At 53.8% G+C, this 19,219-nt stretch overlaps 1 protein-coding gene and 1 non-coding gene across 4 annotated transcripts in view; one reads left to right on the top strand and one right to left on the bottom strand.

Moving 5' to 3' along the window:
* Arhgef18 (Rho/Rac guanine nucleotide exchange factor 18) overlaps positions 1 to 19,219 on the top strand; it is a 77,942-nt gene that overhangs the window by 38,083 nt on the left and 20,640 nt on the right. The window lies entirely within an intron of this gene.
* On the bottom strand, positions 14,601 to 14,790 carry LOC111813704. Its single transcript, XR_002818883.1, has one exon. It is a non-coding gene; the product is annotated as a U2 spliceosomal RNA (small nuclear RNA).

Raw genomic sequence — 19,219 nt, 5'->3', positions numbered from 1 at the left:
TGGCCTGCGACCACAGCACCGCCATCTCTTCCTCTGTCTGTCTTTCCTTTCTCTGTCCGTGTGTCTTGCTGGACCTCAGTGTCCCTGTCTTCTGTCTCTACAGAAATACTTGTCATTGGATCTCGGCCCACTTGGAAAGGAAATTCCACCTTGAGATCTAAAATCCATGACATGTGTGCGGCTATCTCACATAAGGTCACGTTCTGAGTTCCTGGGTGGCTGTCACCTCGGGGAGGGAAACACTATCCTACCGACCACAAGAATGTTGTATTTCTTCTGAGCACGGTAATGCACACCTGTAACCCAGCACTCTGCAGGCTGAGGCAGGAAGGTCGCTGTGAGTTCAAGGCCAGCCTGAACTGCATAGCAAGACCATGTCTCAAAGAACCTAAAGAGAGAGACACACATATACCTTCAATTTCTAATAACTCTGAAGGGGAAACAAGTTCACAAGTACTCATTTCGTAAATTCTTTACAACACATAGAATTTTCCAGTGTTTTGAAATTAAAGTAAGTGGTGAACTTTGGCTCGTAAAATGGCCATTTCATTGCAGAAAAGAATGGAGATCATAAAGAGAATTCTTGAATTCTTCCTGAAAAACTTCAGAATCTATATTCTCTGAAGATAATTTGCTATAAAGTATAAATAGGTACCTGATGATATCACTATCAGTTAATTATTTAGCTGTTTGTAAACTCTATAATCTGTTCTTTCCCCATAGTTCAAATGCCACCGTCCCCAAATGTGTAAGTTGGCATTGTGGTGCGTGATCCCAGCTACTCGTGAGGCTGAGGCAGGAGGATGCCTTGAGCCCAGGAGAGTTCAGGCCCATCCTGGTCAACATAGTGAGGTCTCATCTCTCTAAAAAGAAAATAGATTTAGAGAGGAGAAAAAAAGTCATACCATCTACCAACCCCTGCACCTAGCTCAAGTCTGACCTTGAGACACAGAATATATTAAAATATATTCAAGCTCACACCATTGTGCTTGTAAAAGGAATGCTAATGCAGGACCTTGCAAGGTGCTGGAATTTTCCTAATGTGGGCTCTGGTTGCTGCCTTCCATGGGTAGTTATAACTGGCATTCCTAGGCTGGTAGAGATCTTGAGATGCATGGAAACCAACCTGGGTGCCACCTATTTGTCCCCAGCCGAGGTTATTTGAGGACTCTGGAATTTGCTAATGACTCCCCACAGCTAATCCACTTTGTGCTTCCTTTATTGGGAGGCTTTCTGACCATCAAGCCTGGCAGTGGGAGTTCCCACACATGGGAGGGTGTTTCCCCCATGGGAATAGGTGCTCCCTTCCAGCACACACCACAGGAGGCCAGGGAGCCTCATATGTTTCCTGTAAGAATGAGACAGTAAATATCTTCCACTGACCGCGTGGCAAATATGGTGGCCACTCAGCCAAAGCAGGATGCACATAACTGTGCACCAATAAAACTTTATTTATAGAAACAAGTGTCAGACCTGGGGCCATAATTTGTCAGCCTTTGCAGAAGATGCAGGCAGCTACCCCTAGGCCAGTGTCCACTTGACTTTGTAAATTTAGTGGGGGCTGATTAGCAGATGAGAGGCGCTCACCTGTCTGGGGCTGGCCTCTCCCTGCAGGCACTGTCCTTCTGCCCTGGGGCATGTTGTAGGGAAATGGGTGATTTCACTTGATATTTGCAAATCTGGGTCGGGCGTCAACAGAGAGCTCAGGTTCCCCCGGTTGAAACAGGAAGACCAGCAGTTGTTCCAGAGCCCTCTCTGCAAAGATTGGTGGCCTCTTCGAGGGCCACCTTGGGCAAGTTCAGACCGGAAACTCCCTGTGGCAGGTCTTGCCAAGGCGCCCTACCCTCACCCCCTTCTGCTTGGCTTTTCCAGAAAGGCAGTGCCCGAGTCACTGCATGAAAACAGGTTTTCCTTCCTCTGTGCAAGGTTTCCGCCCCACCTGTCGCCATGACGAATGCTGCTGTGACAAATGCTTTTTTCTTTTCTTTCTTTCTTTCTTTCTTTTTTTTTTTTTTTTTACAAATGCTTTTTATCTGCCCCTGTCAAGTGCTTGGTTTTGTCTGCCCTGGGTGGGTGGCCACCTCTGCAGACAGTGGTTCTTCATTCCCACCTTAAGCTTATCTCCTCCCTTTCCCCTTCCCCTTCCCTTTCCCCCTTTCCCTTTCTCCCCTTCCCTTTCTCCATTCCATGCCCCCCTCCAAAGTGTTTTCTGGAAGATGTGGGGTGTGTAATAGCCACACCTGAATTGTTCTTAGAATCAGTTGTCCATATTTCAATGTTTTCTAGCCTGTCAGTTTTAGTTTCTGCACAGCCCCTTGCTTTGACCTGATTATGTAAAAGGTGCTAGAGGGGAAGGAAGGCCCGGGGGGGGGGGGGGGGTTGGCTGTTTCACTAGGTCCCCATAGTTCAGCATCCAGTGTCACTTGCTCTCTTGCTTGTGCTGGGCTGAGAGAAACACTTCTGCCCAAGGATTCTGTTTTGCTTTGCCTATTAGGATGGAACCCAGAGTCCTCTTGGTGAGTCGCATGCTACCCCCCAGTCCTTTTTTTATGTCATTTAAATTTTGAGACGGGGGTCTTGCTAACTCCCTTAAGTTGCCCTGGCTGGGCAGGATCTCCAGTCCTCCTGCCTCATCCTGCTAGCGTTCACGGCTCGCAGGTGTGCACCTCCAGACCTGGCTCCAAGGCATTCTCTTTTGCAGCACATGCAATACCTAGGAGTGACACAGAGGCTCCCTACAGTCTGACTCCAACAAATCCTGGAGATTGGAGCTGGAGGACTAGGCAATCCTGAGCTCAAGCCTGGAAGGCTTTCGCTCATCCTTTCTACAGATAAGATTAAAAAAAAATAGGCCACACAGTGGACCACTGTTCCTTGTTGGTCTCCTTCTGGTCTTTCGGTTGTACCACTGGCAGACAGCCTGGTTAGATTTGCCACTTTCCAACCTTGTTTTGTTAGAAGTTTTCTTAGTTTTGATTTTTATTTTGATTCTTTGAGACAGGATCTTGCCATGGAGCCCAGGCTGGCCTTGGACTTGTGATCCTCCTGCCTCAGCCTCCCGAGTGCTGGGATGACAACTCTCCTGGGCTTTTTGGGGGCCCCCGTGCTTTCCCGCAGTACCTTCATGTTCCCGTGAAGTACACAGGGCACTGGTTCCTCCATGTCCTCACCAGCACTTGTTATTTTCCATCTTTTAAGATTATGCAACCTAGTGGGTGTGCACGTTTCCTCTGGTGACCACGCACACTGCACACCCTGTCCCAGGCCGAGGGCCTCTGGTCTGCCTTGGGAAACGCCTTTTCATGGCCCCTGCCTGGATTTGAATCAGGGTGTTTGCTTTGTGTTGAGCTGAAGGAGCTCTGGGCATTAGTCACACCTGACACTGGGATCTCTCGAGAACTTGCAAGTGAGTCATGGGTGTTTGTGACCCTGCTACCTCTCAGCATGTGACCAGAGGGCTGAGACCAGGTGGAAGAGATCCGAGATCCCAGGCCAGGGAGAGAAGCAGAGAATTGGCCCGGGGCAGTCTCAGCCTACCCCTGTGCTTCCCTTACCCAAGGCATTTCTGTCTTAGGCTTGGAGCCCAGTTTCTCGCAGCACCACACGCACTAGGCAAGCCCTGAACTCTGAGCTGCACCTCGGCCCCAAAGAGGGGCTTCAGAGTAGGCTGCAGTCGTGAGCCTCATAAGCCAGCACAGCATCGGGAGCAGGGGTGTCCACCAGAGAAGAGGGCTGAAGGGGCAGTACTGCACAGCCCCCTCTGGTCCTGCAGGAGAAGCAGCTGGGATGATCATCCAGAGGTCATCGCCCCCAGGAGGTGGGTGAAAGTCGGCAGAGCTGCTGATTACTTTGCTGGCGTCCACTTAGTGGGAGGCTGCTGCCGGAGGACCGGTCCTTGGGCTGTGTGGGTTGCTTGCCCGACGCATCAGATGGAGATAAGAGTACAGATAGATCAGGCTTCCTTATGCAAGCTTGCAGGCAGTCACAGCCCCCAAATCGCTGTGGCCGAGACACTTGACTGAAGCCAGTAAGGTGGGCCTCAGGGCAGTGAGTGTAGGGGTCACCGTGCCTGTGTCTAGGTCAGGTTTCCCAAGCCAGACGCTGTAGGCTCGGAGGTCATTGTGGTGCAGGGCCACCCTTGTCCCCCATGGCGACACTCAGGGTGTCTCTGGAGGGCTGAGGCGCAGCTCAGCTGGAGCAGAGGTGAGTGAAGCGTTCGTGCAGCCTGGGTTCCAGCCTCAGCACCACAGCCCAGGAATACACAACAGCCCAGACGCCACCAGATGGCCCTGGGGCCAGAGTCGCCCCTGGCTGAAAACCACTGGTCCAGCTACGGAGCCACAGAAATATAGGTTGGGGCAGCTGTACCTCATGACAGATTAGGAGAAAACATCCTGGGGATTTCAGTTGACGATCAGTAACAACAATGCTGAGACTTAGCCTGGGGCTGCGAATAGCAACCCTCCCACTGTCCCCCAAAAGAAATGACAAATACAGTTCAACCTCTGGGATCCCAGTGGCTGTGAGCACAGCTGGGAGCCCCGAGACTGAACCCCACCTCTGGCTTCCATCTCATGCAGTTCTGCACAGCCACCTTGCTAGGCCTGGAGTCCTGCCGCGCCTGGGTGCCAGCGCCTGAATTTCCATCCCCTGCCTAGTGCTTCCCTTTCTGTACCCCTGGGTGAGCTGCCACCCGCTGTGTCCCGGCCACCTCCCACCTCCCCGCTGCCTCCTCAGGGGTCTGCCGGCCAGGTCTGGCACCAGTAGGAGCAGCACAGAGACCTCTGCCTCCAAGGAGATTCCTCTAAAACAAACACATACTCCCTACCTTTACTAGGCCTGCGTCCATGTTTAAAATTTCTCTGCAACCCCAAATCCAAGCTACAGTGCTGTCTTGGTCATTCCTAAACGTGCACCCTGTGTGGAGACTGAGTCCCCAACACATGCGGTCCTGGCTAGGGGGAACCACCCCGCCTCTTCGTCTCAGCCCTTGCCCTGACTCCGTGGAGCGTCCCACAGGTTGCCTTTTCACACTTCTCACGGGCACTTTTTGATGTCCAACACTATCTTTGTCACTTTCTTATTGCTGGGGCAAAATACCCAGTAACTACAAGTTAATTTTTATCTTGGCTCACAGCTGGCAGGGGCTTCAGTCTGCAGTCCGATGGCTCCAAGGCAGGGTAGCATGGCAGAAAGCGTGTCAGAGGAAAAAGAGCCCATGGCAAGGTTGGCAGGAGGCAGAAGGGATCAGGGAGGGAGGAGGAGATGGGCCTCCCACCCCCGGCCACACGCGCAGTGACCACCTCCCCCAGCCAGGCTCCACCTCCCTTTTGAGCTATGAAAGCATCAGTGGGCTGGTTCACTCCTGAGTATCCCAGCCCCAGCTGTGTGCCCTGAGACTTCGGGGGGCGTCTAGGTAGCAACCCTAAGAGACCCGCTCCCAGGCGTGGCACCGAATACTGTCTACTATCCCCTGCTGCCGGGAACCTGCAACTTGCTTCATGGAGAAAGGGCCTGCAGGGGAGATGCTGCAACTAGCCCTGAGTGATGGCTCTGTTGGCCGGGGGCTCCGATTAGATGAACTCACGGTGGGGGGGACATAGCTCAGTGGCACGGTGCAGGAACCCAGGGTCTGTTAAACAGTGTGTGTCTCAGTAGAAACAGGTGCATCCCCAAGGATCAGTGAGGTCATGTGGGTCTGTTGACGAGACCTAACAACTGGAGTCTGGGAGGCTTCTGCCCATCTTTCCCCAGGAGTACGGGCTTCGTATTCACTAAGTCGGCATTCTCAGGGGCTTCGTGGAAAACCACCGTGCATGTTAAGCAAGAAGTCGGAGTGTTAGGAGGGAAAGTCTGGACCAGTCGGGGACCGGGACAGAGAGAGGGAGAGGGTGACACTCTTGACAGTGTCGTCCCAGGGACCTCCCTGAGATGGCTTGAAGAAAGTGCCTGGAGCCAGGGGCCCAGGAAGGGTGACTTTCAGGGTCATTGTGCAGCGTGCCCTGAGGCTGAGTCCCTGTGGGGGAGGCTGGAGGTCATGCACCTTAGGTGTTGCCAGTGATCGCCTAGGACTATGTCACCTGCTAAGACTCCTAAAGGAGGTGACTGCTGTGGCCAGGCTTTGAGTGAAAGGGCCACAGAGTCCACTTGGTGGTTGATGGATGTGTGAGCTCGGTACAAATAGCCAACGCTAGAGTTTGCTATATGCCCGACACTGTTCTAGAACATTCTCCATCACACCAAAGAGGGTGTTTCCGTGGGGACACAGAGGCGGGGGCTGTGAGGCCACTCGAGGTGGCTCTTGGAGGTGCCTCAAGGGACACATCTGACCCTAGGGCTCTTGCTGCTGCTGTTTGTTCCTGGGGTCCCTCAGTGTGGTCCTAGGTTGGCAGGGGGAGGAGAGAGAGTGGGGAAGGAAGGGGCAATGGCTGATTTGCATCTCCATAGGTACAGGGTGAGCCAATGCCCCTCATTCTAAATGCTTAGAGTATTTCAGAGTCCTGGCTGTTGTGGAATATTTACATGCAAATAATGAGGTGTCATTTTGGGACCCACATCCAAACACGAAACGCATGTATGCCTCACGCCCACCTGTGTGCACAGGCTGCAGCGGCTTTGTGCATCCAGCCTTGCACCTGCCCTTCGCTTCCGACCTGGCCTTGAGGTCAGGCGTGGAGACCTCACTTTCAGCCTCCTCTGTCAGCACCCTGCCAGCTTCAGTTGGGGACCAGTTTGGATTAGGGGGCTTCTTGATTACAGGTGCTTAACGTGTGCTTGTTGGGGGAAGGGTGTCTTATGACCTCCCAGGACCCCTGGTACCCAAGCAGGCCATCTTGGGGGTGGGGGAGAAGCGCTCCCAGCGGTTCTGTGTACATCTTTGGCCCCAGTCACATTTGTCCCAGGGGCCCAGGTGAAGCAGTGGCCACCTGCCCTGCCTCTGGAGCATCTGCATTCTCAGAGCCTGCTCCTGCCTCGGGGTGCCCACCTGCTCTCAGCTCCCATTACACTTGTGTCCCAGCATCACACCTGCACCCCCCTCCTGTGAGCTTCAGACCACAAGAGGATGGAGCTGCATCTCAGCGCCCACTTCACTAGCCAGACTTCTCCAGCCCCAGCCTTCATCCTGGAAAAGGAAAAAGGCCAGGTGCTTTTTTTGTGTGTGTGGTACCGGGGATTGAACTCAGGGCTTTGCACTTGCCAGGCAAGTGCTTATTCTACTGAGCTATCTTCCTGGTCCCTCTTCCTTATCTTTGACTTAACACAAATGCACCTGGTTTCGCTAAGGCAGCGAGGCTTTTCCTTCGAGAACAGAATTTCTTGTCCTGGCCATCTTCCCTGCTTACGCCACACTCCCACCTTAGACCCCACACCCTGCTTTTGAGGAAGGAGGGGAATTGAAGGAAACCCAGAGCCCTGTGATCCTGGCTCCCTGCAGCCCTCTATAGCCATCTGCCACCGTGACTGCTGCCCTTGGCTCACTGGGGGGGCCTTTGTTTGACCTCTGTTTAAGCAAATTAGTGTTTAAGCAAATGAGTCTGTTCCGTAGAAGCACTGAACTCATTTGTACTTGGGGATAAGAGTGAAGGTAGCGTTCTGTGCTGGACACAGGGACCCAGGGACCCAGCGGCGTGGCGTGTCCAGCCGTAGAGACTGCAGTGCTGGTTACCAGCAAGCTGCAGGTGGGCGGCTACAGAGGAACTTGATCCTTGTCCTTGGAGACTTCAGATGCGGGCTGGACACCTTCGTGAGGTCCCTTAAGGAACACCCGGATGAATGGCAGGTGCGTTTCTTTTCTTTGGTGGTAGAGGGGCTCAACCTGGGTGGGTGGGGACCTTACACTCGCCAGGCAGGCGCTTATGTTGCTGAGCTATCTACCCAGCCCACAGCCTTGCTTGTAGCTGTGCGTGGTGACCACAGCTATGCAGGAGGCTGAGGCAGGAGGACTGTCGTGCTTTCAAGGCCAACCTGGCCTGTGTAGAAAGTTCAGGACCACGTGTACTACATAGTGAGAGTCTGTCTCCAAGAAAACAGGGAAGTGCTGCAGTCAGAGATGCATTGCCGTTCGTTCCCCTCAAAATCCTCCCACCTGCCCCTTGTTCTTGCCCCTTTCTGAAGCGGCTCTGGAAGCCCTCTTTCGTGGGAATCTTTCATGGTGCCGTCATGGCCGCCTCCACACCCTGAACTGATTCAAAGCGCTGACCTTGCGCGGTCGTTCTGACCTTGGGGAAGCACCGGAAGTCACCCTGCGCCAGATCCAGCGAATAACGCAGATGAGGAAGCTTTCGCCTGCCTCGGCCGGTGCTCGGCAGCCGCTTTCGCTGCACGCTTACCACACCACATAAAGACACTCAGGAAAGAGTAAAACCCCAAACCCCTGTTTTTCCCACACCCTGTGCTTCGGGGCTCGCCCTCGCCCACTCTCCTGGCGCTGTGGCCTGGGCATCCCGGCCACCTCTGCCCATGGGTTGCTCGGTGACCCCAGCTCCCCCATTCCCCCATGGTAACAGCACGCCAGGCCCCTGGTCCTGCCTCTGAGCTCCTGTCTTCGTGGCGGCTCAGTCACCAAGCTGACCTTGTGCCCTCGTCAGGAAGTGAAGCGCAGTGGGGGGACACATGCAACTCCACGCTTGCCCGCCCGCCCGGATGCTCAGGTCTGGCCTGTGCTCCCTGCTGGCCTGGTCCCTCCTGAGCCCCGCAGCACCCACCCAGCCCTGTGCTTAGGCATCCTCTTCCTGCCTTTTGTCACTTGCCCACTTCCCTCTAGAATGGGCTTCCTGCTTCCTGTTTCTCCCCAACAACCTCCTACTCATCCTTCAGAACCTACTGCAGATGTCCCAGGAACCTCACCCTGGACAGGATGGAGACACTCAGCACCCATCCCAGAAACCCTCACAGTCCTTGCTGACACGCCAGGCTTTCTCACCTGGGCTTCTTAGCTGGGGAGCAAATCCTAGTATTCTCACAGCATGTTTCATTCAACTCCTTCCTAAACAGATTTGTAAGGACTTCGTGGGTTGTTCAGTTTGGTTTGGCTTCGCTTTTGCTTGAACTGTGGGCTTCTGATGGGTAGCGACTTTGGGACAGCACAGGGACGGTCTTGGGGTCTTGTGGATTCCAGCATGGCCTCATGTGCACTTGGGGTGACACTGCAAGCCCCGGGCTCAGCCAGGCGCTTGGGCATCAGGGGACCGGTCTCAGAGAGACCAGGAACCTGGCGTGGATGGCAGAGGTGGTCACGGTGCGCGACAGGGTGCTCCGGGCCAGACCTGAACTACCCTGAAGGCTGGGCTTGGGGCAGCATGCTGGGCTCTGAGTGCTTCTGCAGTAGAGGACGACCCACCAGTGAGCTCATAGTGCGATGGCATTACTGGGACAGGTGGCGGGACAGGTCGGGGCCCCAGTGCAGGGAGCGCATGGCGCGTGTGAGCCTGGGCACTGTCCTCTCCGCTTCTTCTCCTCGCTCTGCCACCGTGCTCGAGGTGCTGGGTTCCTCATGTGCTGGGCCACACCCATGGGAAGCTGGCTCACACAATGCCTTCAAGCCCTGACCATGGCCCCGAATCTGCATGCTTGGACAGAAAACCTGAGACAGAGAGCTTGTGCAGGTTGGGTGTTCCTCAGTCGGTGTGGGAAGGACCCGAAATGGTTCAGGTTTCTGAGGCTTTTCAGATTTCGGAATGTTTGCCACACAAAAGGAAGTGTCTTAGAGAGAGATCCCGAACCTAAACACAAAACTCGTCTTTACTTTATCTGTGTCTTCTACATCATGGCCCAAAAGTCATTTTATATACTGCTTTGCCCTGAAAAGTTAGGTGGAATCTTCCACTTGAGCAAGGGCAGGGGAGGTGGCTCAGTGCAGAGGCTCAGGGCTCCAGGCCCAGCATCAAAAAGAAGAAAACAAAATTAGAGATTTTGTGGGATTTTGGCCTTCACAATCGGGGGTCGGGGCTGCTCAGCCCGCATAACTCAGAAACAGGCCGCTCAGAAACCAGCAGTCTGTTCTGTGCATCAAAAACTGCAGGCATCTCCTTTGAGCTTTTTTTGTTTTTAATTTTATTTTGAAATAATCTTGGATTTTATCAGGCATGGTGCCACACACCTGTCATCTCAGCTACTTGGAAGGCTGAGGTAGGACGATCAAGAGTTTAAGGCCAGCCTGGGCAACTAAGCAAGGCCCTGTGTCAAAATAAAAAGAAAGATAAAAAGGGTTGTGGGTGGATCTCAGTGAAAAGGTCCTGGGTTTCATTCTCTGCACACCACACACCACACACACACACGCACATGCTCATGCACACGCACACAGTATGAAGGTTTGTTATCTAAGCCACCTTGCAGGCTGTACTTTCTTCTGTAGGGTTTTATGTGAGGTTGCGTTCATTAGCACAGCCCTTTGGAAAAGCAATTAGGTGATCCGTATCTAAAATCAGACTGCAGAATTCTGACCTTTGTCTCTTCCTTCTCGTCTCCTCTCTGGTAGACTGGTGTGGAACATCTGACCACAGGGAAGTGAACCAAGTCACACTTGCCAGGGCCATAGCAGTGTGAAAGAACTTGAAGCATGTAGCCACTCTGTGATTCTAAGTATGCACACAGCCCCCGTGACTGTGCATTGGTCACCAGCCTGGGCGCTAGCTCGGTGGTGCAGCACCTGCCTGGGTGGGTGTGCGAGCTGTGGATCCAGCCCTCAGCACACCTTCCACCGCCACCAGTACAAGACTGCTGCTCCATGACCTGTTTGTCTGGGACCACAATCTGGCTGTGTATTCCATGCGGGCAGTCCACCTGTCTCAGCCTCCTGAGCTCTGGGCACTACAGGAGTGTACCACCACACCCAGCTCTCGATTATTTGATTTTTCTCTTTGCAAATTTTAAATTCATCCCATCCTATTAGGGGAAGAAGATCAAATTCAGGTAACAACAGTAGAGGCGACACTGTTTCATGGGCCCATACTTGTGTTTCTCATCGACCAGGGACCTTTGCAGATGAAAAGGCTGTACCACGGTGTTCCTGCTGCTGGGTCAAAGCAGGCGGCCAGCAAGCAGGTTTGAGGCCCAAGAATGGCCCGCTCCATTCCTGTGAGTGCTGCTGGGATGACTCACCCCCAGCAGCTGGCCTTGGTCGTGTCTTCTCTTTAGTAAACAAGAGTAAAGATCTGGGTATCAGGCATTAACATAGAGATGCCACAGCGGTGTCTGCTGTCATCTGGGCTGAGTAGTCCCTGGCCTGTGGCCCTGTGGGGAGGGGCGGGGGAGGGTGCGACCCTGAGGACCCCTGCGCCATGTTCTCTAGCCATGGTGTGACAACCACTCAAAATTAACTCCTTTTAAGTTGATTATCCTCAGGCATTTCGTCACAGTAACAGAAAGTAGACTGACAGTCTCAGACAGTAATTGAGGAAAATGTGTTTTATTTGTTTGGCTATTGTTTGTTTTTGAGACAAGTTCTACCTGTGTAGTCCAGACTGGCCTTGAGCTCACTACTGTGTAGTCCAGGCCGGGCACCCCCCCACGCATGTTGATCCTCCTGCTTCAGCCTCCCAAGGGCTGGGGTGACAGATCTATGCCACCAACCCCTAGCTATGTTATTGATGAATGGAATAACTCTACTAGGGAAATTCCCTTTACTTAAAAAAACTTGAAGTTAAGGTTGCTTAAAGGGAAAGCTGGGGTGCAGCTCGGTGGTGGACGACTCTCCTAGCATGTGCGAGGCCCTGGCTTCCATTCCCAGCCCAAAAAGAAACCAAGGAAGAAAGAAAGGGAAGAGGGCAAGAGGAAGGGAGGGAGGAGGAGAGGGAGGGCTGGAGGGAAGAGAGGTGATGAAGGAGCTGGACACCTCCCTGGGTGTGGAGGTGCATCTCCTGTGGACAGTGGGCGTTGAGTGACAGTGTGAGCCGCGGGGCTCCCTGGGTGTGCGTGCGTGTGTGCATTTGTTCATCAGTAGCCCACCCTGCACAGCTCCTTGGCATGGGCACCCACCCTGCCGCTGCTGCGGGGGTGCAAGGGGTCAAAAAGCTCCAGATGCAGCCCAGCTGGCATCCTAGCACTCAGGAGGCTGAGGCAGGGGGATTGCCACAAATCTGAGCCCAGCCTGGGCTACATAGCAAGACTAAAAGAAAGAAAACAAAGCAGCATCTCTGGAATATCCCCCTAATCTCTTAGAAGACAGCACAGAAGAGATAATGGATGGGGGTAGGAGGCTGTGGCCACGACGGCCTCGGCAGAGCCAGCTGCACCCCCATCGCCATCACCCCCAAGCCCACCCGAAACCAGGATAAACGTGCTACAGAGGTGAGAGAGCGAAGCAAGGGAAAACAGTAAAGCAGCAGAATAAAGAGGCGCCTCGGCCACTCTCCCATCACCGAGTCAAAATAGTCAGCACTCACACCTTGAAGGGGACAGGTTTATTTCGGCTTGCGGGCTTGCGGCGTCGGAGCACTCGGCCAGCCAGCCACGGTTGCTTGGCTCTGCTTTCCGCCCGCTCCGCAGCCTCAGCCGCAAGCAAGCCAGAGCCAGGGACAAAGTCCAGCCTCCTGCCGGGTCTCGCTGCGGTGCCGGCCCAGCGAGGCCCCGCCTCCCACGGCGCCTTCCCAGTGAATGCACGAACGAATGAGTGCAGCCCCCCAAGTCCCCTCCTGAACGCCTGTGACCTCTGGGGACTTCAGATCTAGGCCATGACGTGAGGGAAAGCAAGCCAAGAAGTGGATAAATGGAGTAAGAGACAGCAAGCCGGAGAATGGGTCCAAAGCTCACCCCTGCGGCAGCTCTTAGGGTGTGTGAAGGTGACCTTCCCGTAATTCGAGTGGCTCCACCTCGGTTCCATGCAGCGAATTGCTGGCACTTCGGGGTGTCCTCGGATACAGCTGGTTAGGGGTGAACGGTATCTAAGCTGGAGGTCAGAGCGCTGGGCTGCAGGCAGCTTCACATTTCTTTTTCCTCCCCCGGGAAACCCTAGGGGCTAGGCTGTCCCTGGTCCCCAATATCTTACAGGGGACTGCTCACTTCCTGACTAGAGATGCCAGGAGCCACACAGCCATACAGCACAGATTTTATATCTAAGGTGGAATTTAAAGCCCCACCTAAGGTAATAGCCCTCTGGGTGGCAGTGGACCTTAAACTTTCTGTTCATTCAACTCATCTTTTTTGTGGAGCTCAGCGAGGCAAGCAGCGCTCTGCTCTGAGCTGCACCTCACCAGCGTTCATCCTGAAAGCGGGGGTGCCTGCCTGTCCTGTCCTTGCCCCACCACCGCACACCTACCTGCTCCATTCCATGTCCCAAGTGCCAGCACTGAGAAGAACCTGACCCTGACCTGAGGCCAGTGCCCAGAGCTGGGGAACGGCAGACCTTCGCCACATCCAGCACCGGCTCCAGAGCTGGCGGGCACAGGGCGCCGGAAGTAGGCCTTGAAGACCCCGCGGGCTGTCTGTCCGTGTAGTTCGGGTGCGGGGTGAGGATGGTAGCAATAGACAAGGAGGCCAGGGAGGGTCCCCGCAAGTTTCCAAGGAAGGGCTCCTGGGTCCCCAGCCCCGAGGCAGCAGAGAGCACCCATCTCCAGTATGCCAGGGCTCAGTCGAAGTCAGTCAGTGAACGTCAGGAGCCTGAGAGCCGGCAGCCCAAGCTTAGAGCTGGGCCACACTCCACCTGCTCCCAGGAGCTTCCAGCAGTCACACAGCCCAAGCCAGGGCGTCAGTCCCCACTTCGCATGCGCCTCGTCGCATCACCACAGCAAGTGCCTGCCTACCCGCATGTCTGCATCCCAGTGATGGCGAACCTTCAGAGCCTTCAGAGGTACAAGCGGCCCACTATGGTACCTGGACCAGAGGCTTGCCACCAGGACAAGAGTGTCTCATCCTGAGGAAATCATTTGTATTTTTTTCACAAAGATCATGCTTTTGTTGTTATATCAGAGAACACTTGGGTTGGGTGTGGTAGTACACACCTTGATCCCCACTCTCAGGAGGCTGAGGCAGGAGGATCCCTGCAAGTCCAAGGCCAGCCTGGACTGCCTAGAGAAACCCTCCCTCCAACACAACAGCAACAACAAGGAAAAGAATACTTCACCCTGCCTTCCTTTCTGGAAGTTTCATTTCCTGTTGCCTAGGAAAGGTTTTATGGTTTTGCATTTTTCTCTTTGCATTTCTGGTCTGTTCTGGGAATTCCTTTTGTGAAAAGTGTGAGGCTCAGGTGGAAGGTCACTGCCCCTGCCGCCGTCCCTGCCTAGGGCCCGAGCGTGCGCTGTCCCTTGTTTTAACTTCCGGGATAGTCCCAGGAATGACACAGAATCTGATTTTGTAGTGCTGACCCACTTCCGCAGTGGTGTAGCCCACAGCCGCTATATTACGTTTGTATACAAATGTGTTTTGCTGCTAATACTTAGGAGAGGGGCCTCAAATTCACTTACTAATAAACTTTATTTCTCAGCTGGGTGTGGTCACGCCTGCAGTCCCAGCTACCTACGAGGCTGAGGCATAATTGCTTGAGCCCAGGATGTAGAGGCCAACCTGGGTAGCGTAATGAGACATCCAACTCAGAAAATTAATTAATCAAACATAGTGATCTCATCAGTAAACTCAGAGGATGGGATTAGGGATCCTACCCCCCCCAGGGGGGCCCCGTTCCTGGAGCTACTGCAATATCAGATCGATGCATGGAGTGGAGGCAGCAAGCTCCTAGTCCATCTCCCAGCTCCCAAAATCCATTTAATATGTTGTCCTCAGGTAGAGGACGTATCAGATATTAAACTGATAAAAACAGATACTACACTTGATCTTAGCCAAAGTCTCACAAGTGATTTTTTGTATGTTTTTTGAGAGAAGGTCTTGCTGTGTGGTTCAGGCTGGCCTTGAATTCACTGTGTAACCCAGGCTGGCCTCAGACTCACAGCGATCCTCCTGCCTCAGCCTCCTGCTGTGTCTTATAAGGAATAATGCTGAAGACAAAGTGCTGTAGGTGTTGGTGCGGACACAAGTCCGCTGTTTTCTGTTTTTTTCTTCCGGAGTTGATTGAATTCACTGATGATAAAACCAGGAGTGCTGAGAACCAAGTGTCCCAAATTTTAGAAGACTGACTCAGATGGACTTGTCTACCCTGCAGGGTTTCCTTTTAAAATTTTGTTTGCTTCCTGAGGCATGAAATGAAGAGTTTCTTTCTTTCTATTTATTTATTTATTTATTTATTTATTTGATACAGGGTCTTACTATGCAGTTCAGACTCAGTGATCCTCCTGTCTCAGCCTCCCTAGTGCTGGATTACAAGCATTCACCATCACCCCCAGTTTCAGGGCAGCGTGGCGTGCAATACCGGGGATCGAACTTGGGACGGTGCACTTGCCAGGCAGGCACTTAGACCACCGAGCTATCTCCCCAGCCCACATTTCTTCCTTTCTTTCTCTGCCCTTCTGTATTTTTATTCTTTGTCATGCTTATGTACTCTCAAACTGAGGCAGGATGGAGAAATCGATGTGTCGCCTCTGCATCGATTCTGTCTATCCTTGTGGGGCCGGGAAGCCAGGAACTGTGAACTGAAAGCTTCATTTTGCGGCCAATCTTCTGTAATTGCCTCTTGAACCCTCGCTGCTGCTAGAATTCTCCAGAGCCAGGAGCACTCGGGCTGTAACGGAAGTCTTCGGCAAAACACAGAGCAGGTCACCTGGTGCCCCTTAAGAGAAAAGGAGTGGGGATTCTTCGGCCGAGTCTGCAACTGCCGTGTGGCCAGGGAAGCCTGCTCCTCCCTTGAAGGCTGGAGGTCTAATCCTGCTGGCGGAAAACCACAGAGCCTTCGCTGCCAAGGCCCAGCTGCTTTCGGAAGATGTTCTCAGCCCCTTGCCATTGAGGGGCAGCAGCAGTCTGAAGTTTAGAGCTGACAGCTGCTGCTCAGAAGGTGACCCTGCAAGGGCCGGGGCACACTCCCAGGCAGACTCGCCTCACATGCGCCAGGCTGTGCGTTGCATCCCGGCAGCACCTGAACAAGAAAAGCCGATGTGGGTGTTCCAGCAGCCAGCGCACGACTCTGCATTGCTAAAGCTAGAAGCATGACACCAGTAACCCTGGCACTCTGGGAGGTCAAGGCAGGAGAACTACTGGGTCAGCCACAGCTCCGGTGACTTCACAAGAACCTGTCTCAGGGCTAGCCAGACAGCTCAGTGGACTAAAGCACCGGCATAGGCAGAGCGCAGCAGCCAGGGTTCGATCTCCAGTGTGCCGTGCTGCCCCGCCCCTGGGATGTGCTGAGACAGCAACTGAGACTGGGCGTGGTGGTGGGCGCCTGTAATCCCAGCACTTGGAAGGCTGAAAACAGGAGGATCACTATGAGTCCGATGTATGTAGTGAGCCCCTGTAGACCCTGTACTAAATAATGTTAAAAACAAAACAAAAAACACAAACAAACAAACAAAACAAAACACCTGTCTCAGAAAAGAGGGATTTAGGGCTGGGATGGCACTCAGTGTCGCGGGGGAGGGGGAAACAAAAACAAATTGAAAGCGAATGGAGACGATGCCTGTGTCCCACTAGGCTTCTGCTGAATTCGCTTCCCGTAGATGGTGGCTGCTCAGTGTCGTCATCTGATTTCCTTGTGGGTCCTTACATTTCTACAAGAGCTGTTGGGTCCATGCATGCGTATCAGAGGAAAATGCCAGGGACGCCCTGAGGTTTCTAAGAAACTGAGTCACCGGGAGCACGGCAGACTGCGTGTGGAGAAGCAGCCCGCTAAACGGAGCGTCAAGGCTCAGGGTCCCTCCTCCCCTCCAGACTGCTCGTAACAAGAAATCACCCCAGAACAGGCTGCTGGCTGTGCTGAGGAGGATAAGGGGCGCTGGTTTGGTTTGGGGGTGGTTTTTGCTTGTTTTGTTTCTCTCCCTTCTCCATCTGTGCTCTGTCTCCCTGTTCTTTCTCCTGGGCTCTTCTGGGCCCCTCGCATCAGCAGCTCCGTGGCACACCCGCGCCCCAGCCGCCAGCCAGGAGCACACCGATCAATCGCACCTTGCAGCAGGAGGCAGACGGTGCTAATTGAACTCCACAGTGGCCTTTTCTTTCCTTCTTTTTAAAATATTTATCTTTTTGGTGGTGCTGGGGTGGAACACAGGGCCTCGCATATGTTAGGCAAGTGCTCTGCTGCCCGGAGCTGCAGCCTCAACCCATCTAAAGTGGCTTTTTTGTCTCAGTTTGTAGCCCTGACTCACTGCGATCCTCCTGCCTCAGCCTCCTGAGTGCTGGGAGGCAGACAGCAGTGGGCAGTGGTGGGGCACAGATCCGAGAGCTGCACCTTCAACCTGAGCGCCACCTGCCTCGTCAGCTCCCACCCTTCATCTCCCCAGCCTGGGGATAGAACCCTGGGCCGTAGCACGTATCTCTACTGCATCCCTTTTGCGGCTGGGCATTTTCGTTGTGTGGTTGCGTTGGACAGTGTTGTACTCACCTGAGCCTCAGCCAGAGGACATTTGAGCGCAGACCCCTATCTGTGTGCGTGATTTTCACCGCCTTTGGGCAGAACCCCAAAGTGTGGGAGTTGTGATGAACTTTGAGGACCCACCAGGTGTGTTCCACAGTGCCACACCATTTTACGGTCTCGCCACCACCTTAGTTTTGCATCTGGTAGAGCAGTTCAGCATGCACGGGGTCCTGGGCTTGCTCCCAGGCACCACCAAAGCAACAGCCACTGCAGGACACAGGGAGGAAGGAATGCTGCCTCCCACCCCCAGGCAACTGGTACATTCCAGATGACTGGGACTTGTTTTAACAAGGTCTGATAAGACATGCAAACACAGGACACGGCTGCTATAAAGGAAGAGGCTTAGACGCTTGGTCTCCTGGAAGCAGGAGGCATGACACACCACCCAGGGTCCCACAGGAAGCCCCAAATCAAGCAGGGGCAGGAAGATATGGCTTTGAGCCCTTGTAGTGGCTTAAGACTATAGTCACTGAAGCATAGCGGGCTTGGTGTCCAGAGCCTTGGATGGTGGCAATTAGGGCAGGCAATCCTGGCCCGGAGCCTGAGCGACTGATGACGGGGAGGTGCTCAGGGTGTAGATGCTGTCAGGTGGCCTTGCGTGAGGAAGGAGCAGGACTAAGTCACTGTAGACCAACTCCCCTACCCATTATAGGGACCTCCACCTGGGCCCTGAATCACACAGGGAAGATTGACATCTGCCACCAGAGCTTCATTGCGGCCAGTCATTCATTCAGGTTCCTTGCAGTCAGCCATTGGTGGATGGTATTTGTGGCCACTTTCTTCTGTGGCCTGTATGTGTGGCCAAAGCCGCTGCCATACAGCCAGGGGCCGATCTCCGTTTGCAGGAGGCATCAGTCAGACGTCTCTGAGCCGAGCTGCATTTCAGGATCTGTTGCATATTTGTACATTTAGGTCATAACTGCCAGACCGGGCTTTAGTGTGGCACAGAAATAGCTGGAAACGCCCAGCCTGGAATGCGTGGACTTGGGCTTAGGGCTTTTGTCTTTGTGCATGGGTATTCATGCACAAGTGACACCTTCTTCGCCAGGGTCTACGGTAGTAATAGTAATGACCATTTGTTAATATGACATCAGATGAAGGAGTGTCACCCTGTCCACGCTGGGGACTATAGTTACAGGCGAATGGCTAGGCAAAATACATCCAACGTGGTATCGCCGCTGCTAACAACCACCGTCTTCATTTATGAGCTTTCTTCTTTACTCCCCTGTCAGTTATGCCCTCTCTCAGTGCATTTTCTGCTGCTGTAAAAGGACACCTGTTAGGAAGGACAGGGGCTTACTGCCTCATGGGCCAGGACCTAAGAAGTCTGAGAGCGCGGTGCTGTGAGGCCAAGGAAGTCAAACAGGCTTGAAGTTGCTGTTGCACCAGACTGACCTGTAACAGCAGTAAGGAGAGGGTGGAACCCCAGGACCCACCACCTCCTACGAGACCCCACCTCCCTCCACTGGGGCCCCAGGACTGAATTTCCAACATGTGGAACCCTGGACGCCTGGAGACCGTGGCAGGTCCCTCCCACTGAAGCTCTGGGGTAGGAGGACCTCTTCCCTGCCCGGCCCAACTCCCTGCGCTCCCAGCTGCCCAGAATCAAAGCCACAGTCTCCTTCCTACAACCCAGAGTGACCAGTAGCTGGGTGCCCTGGGGACCCAGAGCCAGGCTAGGATGACCCCAGCTTTATTTTAGTGCCACTGTGTGTCCTGGCCTGGAGTGGAGTCTTCCAGTGTGATCTGCACTCTGAGGTGCAGTAGCCGCGC

The sequence above is a fragment of the Octodon degus genome, unplaced genomic scaffold (genome assembly GCF_000260255.1).
Source record: "Octodon degus isolate 3935 unplaced genomic scaffold, OctDeg1.0 scaffold00214, whole genome shotgun sequence".
NCBI lineage: Eukaryota > Metazoa > Chordata > Mammalia > Rodentia > Octodontidae > Octodon > Octodon degus.
Note: the sequence above shows the minus strand (reverse complement) of the source record. Positions and strands in the feature narration are given on the sequence as shown.